Genomic DNA, 16,120 nt, shown 5'->3' on the forward strand with positions numbered 1-16,120 from the left:
GGTCTTGTCATATTCATACTTATGCATGAATAAACCTTTTATTATACCTGCTAGGGTTGTCACCTGCACTTGAAGTCAGGGCCCTGTACTTTATTCTTGTCCGGGTCAACAAAACAAATAATCTTGCCCGTGACAGCCAGTGTCAGATTCACAATCTCCCTGAAATTCCTTATTTAAAAGTAGGAAAGAATTAATTAAAATACAGTATAAAAATTTGTCCAGTTCGGCCTACCTTGAGTCCCATTGGGTGATCCTACACTCTTGTCTCCACCAGTTCTAACTATGTTTGACATCCGCACATACTGTAGGAATCGGAGCTACTCCCTCCACCCCCATTCCTTACCCCTAGTCTTTGTCTTTCTCTCCTCCCTTTTTTGTCTCTCTCCCTCTTTCTTTCTCTTCTGTCAAACTTTTATCCTGGTTTCTATACATTTATTTAATTCATTGCATTCCAATAGTACACACCTAGTTGCCCTTGTTTGCCATAACATGCTTGTGTATGTTTATCTATGATAATAAAAATCATATTGCACTAAAATACAGTATAACTTTTTCACTTTAAACTGTTTCTGTCCATTGAAATCCATCTAACCACTACACAAATATATTATTATTATCGTTTATTTATATGGCGCAACAAAGGTTCCGCGCTGCCTGACAATACATAGATGAGCAAAAAACAAGAAAATAACGAATTACAGTACAATGCAATTTAGGACAAGTACATGGTAAAATAATAAATAAAATAATGACAGTTGCATCAGGGGACAGTACGTTGAAGCAATTATGAGGGAGGCAAAGATATATTCTAAGAAAGGCTGGTCGTGAGAGTTCACAATCTAAACATTCAAATACAGTATAACTGACATTTAATATATGTTGTAACAAGCACTATTTCTCTTCTCCCATTGGCCTACAAACTACTTGAATGGCTGGTTTACAGGCGTCTCACCAGTTACCTCTCTGACCACTCCATTCTTGATCCTTTCCAATCTAGTTTTCGCCCACTCCACTGAGACTGCCCTGCAATCAGCGAAATCCAGGGGCCACTTCTCTCTTTTTATCCTTTTGGACCTCTCTGCTGCCTTTGACACTGTGGAACACCTTCTCCTCTTCCACACACTTCAAAGCATTGGCCTCTCTGGCACTGTCCTTGACTGGTTTAACTCTTACCTCACCAACCATTCCTTCTCAGTCTCTGCCTCTGGCACGACTTTCTATCCTTCCTGTTGGTGTCCCTCAGGATAGATCCTTGACCCCCTTCTTGTCTCCCTGTACACATTTTCCCTGGGTGCACTCATTACTCCAATACCACCTCTATGCTGATGAAATCTACCTCTCCTCTGCTGATCTGTCCCCCACTGTTCTCTCTCAGATTTCTAACTGCCTCTCCGCCATCTCTTCCTGGATGTCTGAGCACTCCCTGAAACTCAATACGGACAAAACTGAACGCATTATCTTTTCCCCACCTAGATTTACACCCCCTACTAATCTCTCTATTACTGCCAACAACACCATTATCTCATCCATTCCCCAACTCCACTGTCTGGGTGTCACTCTTGACTCTTCCCTCTCCTTTGCACCCCACATGTTGGTTCCAGTTATGCAACATTGCTCCCATCAGGCCTTTTCTCTCCCAGAGTGCAACTAAACTTATCATGCACTCACTGGTCGTCTCACGTCTCGATTACAGCAATGTTCTCCTCACTGGCCTTCCTCGCTCCCATCTTACTCCCCTCCAATCTGTCCTTAACTCTGCAGTCAGGCTTATATTCCTCTCCCAATGCGACACTTCTGCCACTCCCCTTCAACAAAATCTGCACTGGCTCCCATTCCCCTACAGAATCCTCTTTAAACTCCTCACCTGCACTTACAGGATCATCTGTAATTCCATTGCTCCATATATCTCCAACCTGATCTCTATTCATACTCCCTCCTGCCCCCTACGATTGTCATCTTTCCTCCACCCTGATCACTGCTACCCACGCTAGAGTTTAGGACTTTGCCCATGCTGCACCCCTTCAGTGGAACACACTCCCTCGCACCATTAGACTCTCCCCAACCTTGCAAAGCTTCAAATGGGCACTGAAAACTCACCTATTCATCAAAGCATACCCTTCCACTGCATAACCTAGTCCTAAGGCTGGTCCTCTGAACCCCTGCCTCATGCCTTGACCATCTCTGCCTGCTTACATCCTGCTATCTAGTCACTGCCCACTTGCTTACACCTCATGTCATCTGTCTGTCTCCCCTTCCCACTAGATTGTAAACTCCTTAGAGCAGGGGCAAGAAAAAGATATCAAGATATCATGCAAGGCGCTTCAGTATGAGTGTGCCTGGCCCAGCAGCAGTCAAAAAAAGGGGGAGTCAACCCAATACAATAAACAGAGAAAACAGGAAGGGGTAGATTGCGCTCTTCTCTTCACATTTTACTGACAGCTCTCCCAATACTCACCCTCAGCGACCATCTTTGTCCTCATACTCATCTCCATCTTTGGCCACCAGCCCCTTTGTAGTATGTTGATCACGTCATCACTATTTACATCTAAGCTGTCGTTTGTATTGAATTGTGGTGCTCTTTTTACATGTACACTATTTGTTAGGTTAAATCTTGTCTCCCTGTACTGCTCCATTGTATGTCCATTGTATGGCGCTGCAAAACACTTGTGGCGCCTTATAAATAATATATTATAATAATAATAGCAAAAGTTTTATTTTTAGAATTGTTGATAAAGTCACAATAGCAACTACATCTATATTTTACCTCACATGGTCAGGTGTAGCACTGAATACTTTGTACAGTGCTCATATTCTGCTTGGCCAAGAGAGTAAGATTTCAGTACATTGCCCTGGGTTAAGCAAGCTTTATAGTATCAATTGTTGGCTCATTATGCTCATATTATGTGGCAATTGCACCTTGAGACCACAGCATCCTAATTGGAGGCATTAGGGTAATATTAGAAAACAAAGAAACTACAATAATGCTCAATTGTCTCAATTCTTAATGTGTTTAGCACTTTTTAAAAAGTCATGCTACAGTATTCCCTGTAATGCAGAATATAAGTCAAATATGTTTATTTGCGACCTAACCAAATGCTGACGCCAGTCTCCATTCTGGCTCCTTTGGGAAGGTTTCAATCACTAACCAAGATTGCCACATTCTGCTCTGCAGATGTGCAGCACCATCATTTCACTGTGTTGGATAGCCACAGTGGGATACTTATATGTTACACTGAGCTCAGTCAGACCCAGTGTTTCCACATGACTCTGCTATACGCTATCGCTAAAAGTATATGGGGTGCACAACATAAAATGAATTACTTATTTTTTTTTCTCCTCTTTGGGAGAAGCCTCATATTCACTTCAGGGGACATGGCGAATTCTGATGTCATCAAGCACGACGCCCACCATAGCCAAATGACATCATTTGTGTGTCTATGGTAGGAAGCGGAACGAAAATTATGTGAAATTGAACATTTTACATCATTTTAGCCTCCCCAATTAGCCACAATTGCTGGTATTTCACTCTTGGAGGAGGGTGATGCGGGGGTGGCTGGGGCATGCATGAGGCTTGCCCACATTTTTGGGGGCCAAGAGTGCCAACCATTTTTTGGGGAGCCTTCTTGTCATTCCAGGGGGTAGACATGCACTGCTAAGTGTAAGAGGCCAGTCATAAAATGACCTACATCCAAATGCAAGTGAGCCCTCAAAGCAGGTAGTAAGATCTACTGTATTTGTTAATGAAAGGACACACATTTGTCAGGGCTCGTTCATGTATTGTGTTTTACAAGTGGTTTCATATAAGTGCCATAAAAAACCTTAGTAGGTACAGTAGTCGTAAGGATCATTGGGGCATATGCATTAAGTGTGGATAAGAGATTACATTGAATGTGTAATGCACCAGATAATTAGCTCCAGTTGGCGCCAGTTGGCTGGTGCACGATTACCTCTGATTTGATCTCTTCTCTGGGCTTAATATATCTGCCCCATGTGCTTTATAACCAATGTGGGCTAGGTGAAATCAGGGAGATTGCTAGAGTTCAGGGAGTCAGGTAGGGGCATTTTTTAAATCCCGGTATTCGAGATTGAAAAATGCTTAATCTTGGTAATCCAGGGATTAACCTCTCTAACTTTAACACCCCCCTCCCCCCAAAGCGGCAGCACTGCAAATATACTTACACTAGGTGATTCATCGCGCCCTACGGGCGCTCTTCACACCATCGTAAGGGGCTGCGCCCCCTTAATTTGTGAACGTTTGTATATGAGAAATATGGTTAGAATTGTATGAAAGATGCCCTGTATTGCAACTTAGGTGTCCGCGAATCGTGGGAGGGGGGGTCGCGGAGGGTGCCGCGAATCGCAGGAGGGGGGGTCGCGGGGGGTGCCGCGAATTGCAGGAGGGGGGGTTGTGGGGGGGTGGATGCTGCGAATCGCGGGAGGGGAGGGATTGCAGAGAATCGCGGGAGGGGGGTCGCGGGGTGGGTTGCCGCAAATCGCGGGAGGGGGGTTACGGGGGCGGGGGTTGCGGCGAATCATGGTAGGGGGGTCGCGGGGGGTGTGCCGTGAATCACGGGAGGGGGGGTCACGGGGTGGGGTGCCGAGAATCGCGGGGGGGGTGTGTGTGTGTGCCGTGAATCGCGGGAGTGGGGGTTGCGGGGGGGGGGTGGGGGGGGGTGTGACGCGAATCGCCACAAGAAAAAATCAACACAGAAAGGTCAACACATGTAAATGTTGACATGTGTGGCACTTCATTGGTGTCCATGTCGACACATGAGAATGAATATGAAAACATTCAAAAAATGAAAAAAAAAACTTCAAAAACTCATGTCAACCTTTTTCATTGTCGACCATAGCCATGTCAGTGTTTTCCATGTGCAATTTAATTCTGGAGCTGCCGCGAATCGCGGGGGGGTGCCGCGAATTGCGGGAGGGGGGGTCGCGGGGGTGGGTGCCGCGAATCGCGGGAGGGGGGGGTTACGGGGCGGGGGTTGCGGCGAATCATGGGAGGGGGGGTCTCGGGGGTGTGCCGTGAATCACGGGAGGGGGGGTCACGGGGTGGGGTGCCGAGAATCGCGGGGGAGGTGTGTGTGTGTGTGCCGTGAATCGTGGGAGTGGGGGTTGTGGGGGGGGGGGTTGTGACGCAAATCGCCACAAGAAAAAATCAACACAGAAAGGTCAACACATGTAAATGTTGACATAAGTGTGGCACTTCATTGGTGTCCATGTCGACACATGAGAATGAATATGAAAATATTCAAAAATGACAAAAAAACTTCAAAAACTCATGTCAACCTTTTTCATTGTCGACCATAGCCATGTCAGTGTTTTCCATGTGCAATTTAATTCTGGAGCTGCCGCGAATCACGGGGGGTGCCGCGAATTGCGGGAGGGGGGGGTCGCGGGGTTGGGTGCCGCGAATCGCGGGAGGGCGGGGTTCACAGGGGTTCCGGTGGGGGGTTGCCGCGAATTGCGGGAGGTGGGGGGTCACGGGGGGTGCTGCGAATCACGGGAGGGGGGGTTGCGGGGGGGTGTGACGCGAATCGCCACAAGAAAAAATCAACACAGAAAGGTCAACACATGTAAATGTTGACATAAGTGTGCCACTTCATTGGTGTCCATGTCGACACATGACAATGAATATGAAAAAATTAAAAAAATTAAAAATAAATCTTCAAAAACTCATGTCAACCTTTTTCATTGTCGACCATAGCCGTGTCAGTGTTTTGCATGTGCCATTTAATCCTGGGGCTTCTGCGAATTGCGGGGGGGGGGGTGCCGCGAATCGCGGGAGGGGGGTCGCAGGGGGGGTGCCGCCAATCGTGCAAGGGGGGGTCGCGGGGGGGTTCTTTTTGCCGCGAATCGCGGGAGGGAGGTCGCGGGGGGGGTGTTTTTTCCGCGAATCGGGGGGGGGGGTCACGGGGGAGGGTTTGCCGCGATTCGCGGGAGGGGGGGTCGCGGGGTGGTGGTTATGCCGCGAATTGCGGGAGGGGTCGTGGGGGGGTTCTTTTTGCAGCGAATCGCGGGAGGGGGGGTCGCGGGGGTGTTTTTACTGCGAATCGTGGTAGGGGGGGTCGCGGGGGAGCGGGTGTTTTTGCCGCGAATCGCGGGAGGGGGGGCGCGCGGGGGGGGAGGTTTTGCCGCAAATCGCGGGAGGGGGGCGCTCACCTGGTGGCTGTGGAGTAGCAGTGCTGGGCAACATGGGAAGGCAGTGGGTGTCTGGCACTGTCTTTGGGCTCACTGGGCTGGTTCTCTGTCACATACCTCCCAACATGACCCTCTCCAGGAGGGACACAATGCTCTGTTTCTAGACTTCCCCTTAATGTATGATTGCCATCACCTGTTTTAAACAGGTTAATATCTCAGAAAGGTGTTCAGCACAGATGAAGGCAATCACACATTAAGAGGAAAGTCCAGGAACAGAGCGTTATAGACACAGACACCCACTTTGAGTGACAGATGTAGCCAAATATATAGGAGATGTGCAGTGATGGGCAATGTGGACGGGAGCAGTGGTACGGCGTTGCTGCTGAAAGTGGGAAGGCGGCCGGGTGACGGGGTCATACCGGAAGTGGAGAGCCAGGTGCTGGGGTGATGCCAGAAACAGGCGGCCGCAGTGGCATGGCCTGCATAGTGTGACCTCTGACCAGTCGGAACAGCCGGGCAGCGTCTGAGTGGGTGCTCTGATGCTGTCTGGCATTAGACTGCAAAACTCCAATCCTTGGATTGAAATCCTGCCAATTTTGGGACCATATCCTGGGATCCTGCTGATCCAGATCCTGGGATTAGCCACCCAGGAGTCAGAACTCCAGGGCAGACTGCACATTAGCCTCTAGAGCAGTGGTCGCCAACCCGTCGCTCGCGAGCTACCAGTAGCTCGCGGCAGCGATCGGGGTAGCTCGACCACTGTCACCGCCCGCCCCTCCATTACCCGCCGCCGTCCGCCCCTGCTTCAATTTTTCCCTGAGGGGAGGAGAGAGCATTGCGCTTCTCTCCTACCCTTCCCTGTGCGTCCCAGGTGTCCCTGTGACTGCGGCGTCCGCCAACCAGAGCTCGCGGGCCGGCAGCCAATCAGCAGCCGGCCCGCGAGCTTTGAATGGCAGACGGCGCAGTAACAAGGAAGTGAGGGGAAGGAGAGATGCGTGCTGCGCTGTGCTCTCCTCCCCTGAAAGGGAAGCAGCACGCCATCACGCCGTCACAGGAGGACACCGCCAGCAGCACCACAGGGGGCACGGATGGCCGAATAGTTCTCTCCCCGGCAGCAGCAACAATGGTAAGTGTGCTGCTGGGGAACACATGACACTGTGGGGGCATATTTATTGGCACTGTGGGGGCATATTTATTGGCACTGTGGGGGCATATTTATTGGCACTGTGGGGGCATACTTACTGGCACTGTGGGGGCATACTTATTGGCACTGTGGGGGCATACTTATTGGCACTGTGGGGGCTTATTTATTGGCACTGTGGGGGCATATTTATTGGCACTGTGGGGGCATATTTATTGGCACTGTGGGGGCATATTTATTGGCACTGTGGGGGCATATTTATTGGCACTGTGGGGGCATACTTATTGGCACTGTGGGGGCATACTTATTGGCACTGTGGGGGCATACTTATTGGCACTGTGGGGGCATACTTATTGGCACTGTGGGGGCTTATTTATTGGCACTGTGGGGGGCATATTTATTGGCACTGTGGGGGCATATTTATTGGCACTGTGGGGGCATATTTATTGGCACTGTGGGGGCATATTTATTGGCACTGTGGGGGCATATTTATTGGCACTGTGGGGGCATACTTATTGGCACTGTGGGGGCATACTTATTGGCACTGTGGGGGCATACTTATTGGCACTGTGGGGCATTGTTGGCACTGTGGGGGCATACATGCTGGCACTGTGGGGGCATACATGCTGGCACTGTGGGGGCATAACCGGCACTGTGGGGGCATTGTTGGCACCATGGGGTCATACCTGACAATGTGAGGGTATTCCTGTTTCTGGCACTGTGGGGGCATACCTGGCACCGTGGGAGCACATGTATATCTGGCACTGCACTATTGGGGGCATATGTGTATCACACCCCCATTTTCCATGGCCGCACCCCATGTGGCTACAGCTCTTAGAGAGTTGACTATGCCCCCATAGCGGAAAAAATGGGGGATGTAGCCTCGCTGAACCTTCTAATTTTTGGCGCGTGCCTTCGGCACGCAGATGACTCTTCTCCTCTGCCTCCAGTGTTGGGAGGTATGTTTTGGGGCATTGCAGTGTGTGGCATAATGTGTCAGGGGCATTACAGTTTGTGGCATTATGTGTAAAGGGCATTTTTGGGGATATTATGCAGATTTTTAATTTTTTTTTACTTTAGTAGCTCTTCGGGCGGTTTATTTTGTCGCGAGTAGCTCCCGACCCAAAAAAGGTTGGAGACCACTGCTCTAGAGCATATGATACTTGCACAGCATAGCAATTCAGCTAGTGAGCTAGAAGATTAACATTTTTTTCTCAGAAATGCTTACTGCACTTGCATTTCATCTTGTTCATCATGGAAATTATGAAATGGTCCATCTTCACATTCATGAAGTATATAGGCTACAATGTCTTCTTTCCATAGATGGGTCATCCAACTACAACTACTGTATACAGCAGGCTGTGCTACTGCATAAGAATTGGTCTAGGCCAGTCGGGTGGGCTCTTCTTTTCCAGTCCCCCCTTCCCTTCCCTTTTTCTTTGTCTTCCTTGTTTTCTTCTCTTCTGCTTTTTCACCCTCCTTTACTTTTCTATTCATTTTCTTTCATTCTTTTTCTTCATGGTTTCTGTAGCTTATGACAGTATTTTTTTTATTTTTCACTGTTTATTAGCAGTATATTTCTAAGAATCACACTTCTATGTTTCTATATTAGTTTTGCTTCATATTTATTCAGTTAATTATTGTGTGCGACACCCCTATCAGATGGGCAACATTTTTTAGTCTGTCACATGGTGATATAAATTCCTTAGTGATGGAGTATATATAGTGCCAATGTCACCCTGATAATTGATACTGTATATAAAAGCTGCATATTTATTAAAACTGTTCCATAAAACATAGATTTTCGAGACATTGGTTTTAATTCACAATTAAAACTATGTCATCAATAAGGTATTTCATTCTGATCTAAGATTATACAAAGCACAATCGGTATTACTGACTAAGGCACTACAGGCACAGAACGTGAATGATTTTCTTGTTTTTGGTGAGATTATCTTAATTCCTAATGCTAAAATCTACAGTTGCACTTGTAAGAAGGATTATTTGCATAATAATTCCATAAAATCTCTGTATACTTTTTGTAACTAAGTAATTAAAGTCTGACAGTTTGTTATGAAATATATTTGTGTACTACATAAAGTAGAAAACCACAAGACGTCACGTCACCACCTGTTGGGAAACAGAACGTTACTTAAACCAGTTGTATACATTATTTTACAATCTTGTACAATCAGATTTCCTGTCTGACCTTTGTTTAAAGCTGAACATTAGATGCACTAGATTAGGTTTTATTTCAATGTTAGTAAAGTATTAAATGCATTTTCATTTCTTCTTTTCACAACTTTTCTTTTCTAGAACATCCCTCCTTTTATTCTGAAGATTTTAAATACTAATCTACTTATCCCAAGGCATAGCTATATGTGAATTGACAAATCCAGAATTATTGGTGGAAGGCCCAGGATCTAATTTCATGAGCATTTCTCATGTGTCTGGCATCACAGTTAAGGCCCATACACACTTGACGATTTTCAGCCGAAAATCGCTCAAAACAGCCGTTTTGAGCGATTTTCGGCTCAAAATCGCCTAGTGTGTATGACCCAGAGATTGCCCACTAGCGATGATGCGCGCTCCCGCATCATCGCTAGGAAAGTGGTTCATCTGCTGGTTTTACCAGCAGATGAGGCGATGATGGATGGTTTTTCATCCATCATCGCCATGTGTGTACGCCTGCCGGGCTGAAAGATTAACCACTTTCAGCCCGGCGGACCGCCCCGCTGCCCCCCCGCCCCCCCACCCCCGCCTGTCATACTCACGGCTCCCTGCGCTCTCCCTCTGGCCGCCCGGCTGCTGCTGCTGCTGCTCCCCGGCCAGGTGAAACACCCGGCTGGCCCCGCCCCCTCCCTGCACAACACGGAGCAGACAGCACAGAAGTGCTGTCTGCCCAGCTCAACCACCAATGTTTAGATATTTCTACCCACTGCCACCAATGTATTTAAATGCAGCAAATATTATTATTAATATTATATATATACATCTTGTCCTGAAGAAGAAGCATATCAATAAAAGCTTCGAAACGTTGACTGCAAGAACGTGATTCCTGGTCCGTTATTTTGACGTGTGCTGCCAGCTCTGTGTATGGTATTTGCCCCCAGTCTGGGGAGCTATTGGCCGGCACCGCTATTTACTATGTTTGAGGAGTGCTGCTTCATCCCGAATTCTATATATATATATATTATAATATATATATATATATTATATTATAATATATATATATATATATATATATATATATATATTATAATATATATATATATTATAATATATATATATATATTATAATATATATATATTATAATATATAATATATATTATAATATATAATATATATATATATAATATGTATATTATAATATATATTATAATATATATATATATATATATATATATATATATATATATATTATATGGCCAGGTAGCGCCCCACTTTCTTCACTGGGGAAGGGGGTGTGATGCGGGCGCCGCGTTGCTCCACGAGGTATCGCTCGGGGGGAGGCTGGCAGGTGATGCGATGAGGACTACCACGTCGGAACCCTTGGAATTCAAACCCAGCCCATTTATAATGAAAGATTTTCAGCAAAGTCTTTCGCCTTCTGAAAATCTCTTGCTCTTTGGGGAAAATGGTTCAGTGTGTACGCACTACTTTGGTGAAAGATATATCTATCAAAGATTTTGGCAAAGTCTTTTAAAATGAAAATCTTCAAGTGTGTATGGGCCTTAAGGGTCTGGTTCAGAGCCTTACACAATGGCTAAATTCACCTAACAGAGCGATTAATTACACCTGCAAATGTGCTCAAATTTCTGGAAACCTTGGACTCTGGTCGGGTGGGTCAGGGACAGATTCTTCATGCTTTAGTTCACAATCTCTCCAAAAAGCCTAAGAAATGTTATTTATTTTTTTTTGCTAAAAAATTACCCAGTTTGTAGAAACCCAAATAATCTGTTGATTCTATATTGGCTCAGTTGATACAACCTACAGTACTCATGAGGCTCATGGAAGCTGAACAGAGGATTCCATCAATCGAGGACAACCATCTAGAGCAGGCATGTCCAAACTATGGCCCTCCAGCTGTTGTGAAGTTACAAGTACCCTCATGCCTTGCCACTTTTGCAATTAGGGAATGCTAAAACTATGGCAATGCATGCTGGGATGTGTAGTTTCACAACAGCTGGAGGGCCATAATTTGGACATGCCTGATACAGAGGAAACTGCCATGTTTTGTAAACATGAATTGACCATATGCTGCATTCTAAAATAAATTTGATGATTTATTAACTAGAAATTGAGGAAATAATCTCTATATCATTGGGCTCCCAGAATCAGTAACACTAAAAGACCTGATGTAATTGGTCTCTGGGTGGCCTCCCCACTGATCTAGGTTTAGATCATAGTTGCCTACCCTCCTGCATTCTGCAGGAGACTCCCTGAAATAGCAGCAATCTCCCTCTCTCCCTCATTAGTCTAGCAATCTCCCTCATTTCACCTAGCCCACATTACACTGTTACATTTTTAGGGAAAAAAGGAATGAGAAATAAATACATTTACATTGTATCATCAGCACCATTTCCCAGCACTTTACCAAGTATAGGAGCTCTTACTAACTGCTTTGGGGCTCATCTACATTTGGATATAAGTCATTATAAAAGATTCCTCTCAGATGTAGCAGTACACACCCATGCTTCTAGGTGCCACTTTCACAATCTCTTTTTGCAATCTCTCCATATATGAAACTAGCCACGCCCTTTGGGTGGAGCATGACACACCCCCTCAATGCTGCACTGTGCAAAATTTTACTACCAGATATAATCTCCCTGAAACTAGTTTTTAAAAGTAGGCAAGTATGGTTTAGATGCTTCCCTCAATCATCCCCACAAAGTTTTAGTTTTCTAAAGAAATCCTACATATCAAGTAAAGAAAGAAATAATTTTTCAAGGCTTCTCATACAAAGTTGTCATGCATAATAGTCAATCATACTATCACCAAAGTAGGCAGCTAACTACCTCATGTCCACTTTGTAGAGGTCTCCACAGGCTACAGTACCACTGGCAATGATTGTGGATTTGCTGAGTTTTATGACACTTCCTCAGATTTCTTCTATGCTATAAATTGATTATTTTGTTTCATTATAAAGTATTTTCTGTTTTCTGCAATTGAATTGTATTGCCATAGATTTCAATGTATGGCACCTTCATCTAGAAATTCTGTTGGTGCTAGGCTTTACGTGTCTATTATTTTGTTGTTATATTTTGGTTTGTTCAATTGCTGTTAAGGGAGAAATATGTGAATTTGCTTAACCACACATAATTCTATCAAATAAACAAATGTTCCTCCTGATTTTGCACAAATGAATAGTTCTTCCTAAGAATCCTTGCTGTTGTGTTCACCAATTCTTACCTATTAGCCTTATTAATGAAATGGTTAATGTTTTATTTGTGTTAAATTAAACTACAGATGGAGCGTGATTCATTGATTCTATTGCCAGCCCTCGCCAGCCGTCACCAGGGGGCGCGCATGCATGAGACGCTCGCGCGGCCATAGCAACAGAGCTTCCCACCGCCGCCCACCGCCTCCGACGCCACCATCGCCGACGTGACACCTCGACTTAGCATAGCAGCCACTTTTTCCCCACAGCCTTCTATTGCAGCTACACACAATCCAAATCTAAGGGAGTGGCAATTCTCTTTACTAAAATCTGCCTGATATAGTGGTCCATAGATTGGAGGAGTGGTGGTGCCTAATTACTTTGCTTAATGTACAGTGAAAGCAGATAAAATGTTCTGTAGGAAGTGAGTAGTTTGTTTAGAATCACTCACAGACCAACAGATTCCGGCGCTGGAGTATGCAGTAACACAATAGTATTGGATTTACTTAAAATAATTTCTTCTACTAATTGCTGCAGGTGTTCCGTGGATCCAGCCCTTCATCTCATCAGCTGGTTGGTTACGTCTCCGGACACACGAGACGCTGTAACCAGCTAACATCACCGCCTGACTCAGCGGCCACGGACAGCTATCGGCCTTCACATGCTACAGTAAGCCGATCCCGTCATCTCCTTTTACATCAGCGGATGGAGAAATCTCCCCGCCTATTGGCGATCCAGCCTGAGCCATCACTTAAAGTATATACCACTACAGCAGGTCGATCCGCAGCAACATTAGGCTCCTCGTCTTCCACCAAGCGATTCTACCTGTCACGGAGGGTGAAATAATTATTATAAAACAACAGCTAACGCCTATGCTACAGACTAACCTATTGCCCAAATAGACTGCTTTGTGCGTGTTTTGCATACACGCTAAGGGGCTTTTTGCATGGTACTGTTTCACCCTCTCATACTAACCCACTTGGCTCAGAAATGTGCCTTTAACAATTACTAACATCCAGCGATATCTTTTCAACGGAGTCCTCTATGCAAGTGTGAATGATTGAATTTTATTGATGCTATACCTAGCTTTATAATATCATTAATATTTTCTTTCTGTCTATATTGTTTTATATATTTTTCACTGTATTGAATCTATCAATTTTTATGTATATTGCTTCTTATATTGATTATTAAAATAGATATAAATTATCTCAAAGGTGTGTCCAGTATACATTTTGTTCACTGGTATTCTCTAAGAGCTTTATATCTGCTAATTAGCGCAAAGTGTTTCATTTCCATATTGCTTAATGTACAGTGTCTAACCAAGTACTCACCATTTCCAATATTTAAGCCACAAACCAGGGTAATTTAGGCTTTCTTGAGAGAGCCTTTAGCTGTTGGATAGATATGGGGTCTCTGTTGAGTTACAAAGCTACATAGTATTCTAAGGCTGAATAAAGACTCGTGTCCATCCAGTACAACCTTGGTATATTAGCTTCATCTCTTGCTTTACGTAATGTATACTGATGTGATTTAAGTACAGATTGTGATTATTGTTTGTACCCCTGTATGTTTTTAACCAATAGCTGTTTGTCCAACCTTTTTTTGAATGTACTTATTGTGTCTGCCGACACCACCTCTCCAGGAAGAGATAGCCAGCCATAGTTTGGCTGCCCTGACTGTAAAAAAATGTTTTCTTCTAACGGAACGAAATCTTCTTTCCTCTAATCTAAACTTGTGACTCTGTGTCCTTGAGTCCTTCCTTACAGTAAAAAGTGCATCTGATAGTTCCCCTGATATATTTGTACATGTTTAGCATGTGCCCCCTTAAACATCTCTTTTCTAGCTTAAACAATCCTAAATGGTTCAATCTATCTCCATAGCTTAAATTCTCAAATCCCTTAATTAGTTCTGTTGCTCTTCTTTGGACTTTTTCCAATTCTATGATGTCCTTTTCATAGTGCAGGGCCCAGAATTGTACTCCATATTCTAGATGTGGTCTAACCAATGCTTTGTACAGTGGCATAATTACATTTGAGTTCCTAGTCTCCATACCTCTTTTTATGCATGCTATTATCCTGTTCGCCTTATTTGTTGCTATATAACATTGTGCACTACACCCCAGCTTGTTATCTATTTGGGCGCCTAGGTCTTTTTCAAATTTTGAAATACCCAGTGCCTCCCCGCTTAGGTTATACTTAGCACATTGGGTATGTTTTCCTAGATAAATAATCTTTCATTTATCAACATTGAACCTCATTATCCCCTTTTTTTGCCCACTCGTCTAATTTATTAAGATCGCCCTGAAGCGTGGACACATCCTTGGTTGATCTAATTACTCTGCTCAGTTTTGTGTCATCAGCAAAGATGGAAACATTGCTGAGTATAACCACCCCAATATCATTAATAAATAAATTAAATAAAAGGGGCCTTAGCACCGACTCATGTGGCACTCCTCTTAATACTGGTATCATATTTGATTCTGTGCCATTTACAACCACTCTCTGTTCTCTATTACTCAGCCAGTTCCTTACCCATCTAAAAATGCCCTAGTCCCAGATTTTCCATTTTGTTTATCAACCTCTTTGTGGAACCGTGTCAAAAGCCTTAGCAAAATCTAGGAAGACCACGTCTACTACATTTCCATTTTCAAGGTTGTTGCTGACATCCTCATAAAAGCCTAGTAAATTTGTTTGGCATGAACGACTCTTCACAAACCCGTGTTGGTTAACACTAATTAGACTGTGAAGCCCTAAATATTTTTGGATACCATCCCTTAAAAATCCCTCAAACAATTTACCAACTATTGATGTTAAGCTCACAGGTCTGTAGTTAGCTGGGTCATCCCTTTTTCCTTTTTTGAATATTGGCACTACCTCTGCTATTCTCCAGTCTTTTGGTACCTTACCTGATGAAAAAAATATCAAAAATGTAATACAGAGAAGTCGCTAGTTCCTTCCTTAATTCCATTAGTACCCTAGGATGAATCCCATCCGGCCCTGGTGATTTCTTTGTTTTGATTTTGCTGAGCCGCAATATTATCTCAACAGTCGTGAAAGCAATATTAAGATTTGGCTTGTTCATCCCATTTGTGGTACCTGTGCGTTCCACTGTCTGCTCTCCCCTGGTAAACACTGATGAGAAGAACTCATTTAACTGTTCTGCTTTTCCCTTATCCTCTGTAAAACTTTTACCATAGATATTGGTTAATGGGCCTATGTTTTTTTTAATTATTCGTTTACTATTTATGTACTTGAAAAACTTCTTGGGATTGGTTTTGTTTTCAGTGGCTATGCGCTCTTCATTTTCCCTTTTAGCTACTTTGATTACCCCTTTATAAATTTTGTTTGATTCTTTGTACTTGCTAAATACCTCCTCATTCACTCTCGAGATATAAAAAATCCCTATTAATCTACCATCTCATTAATGCCGCTAAATCAGTCATCCTGGAAAG

The sequence above is a fragment of the Crinia signifera genome, chromosome 5 (genome assembly GCF_055691185.1).
Source record: "Crinia signifera chromosome 5, ASM5569118v1, whole genome shotgun sequence".
NCBI lineage: Eukaryota > Metazoa > Chordata > Amphibia > Anura > Myobatrachidae > Crinia > Crinia signifera.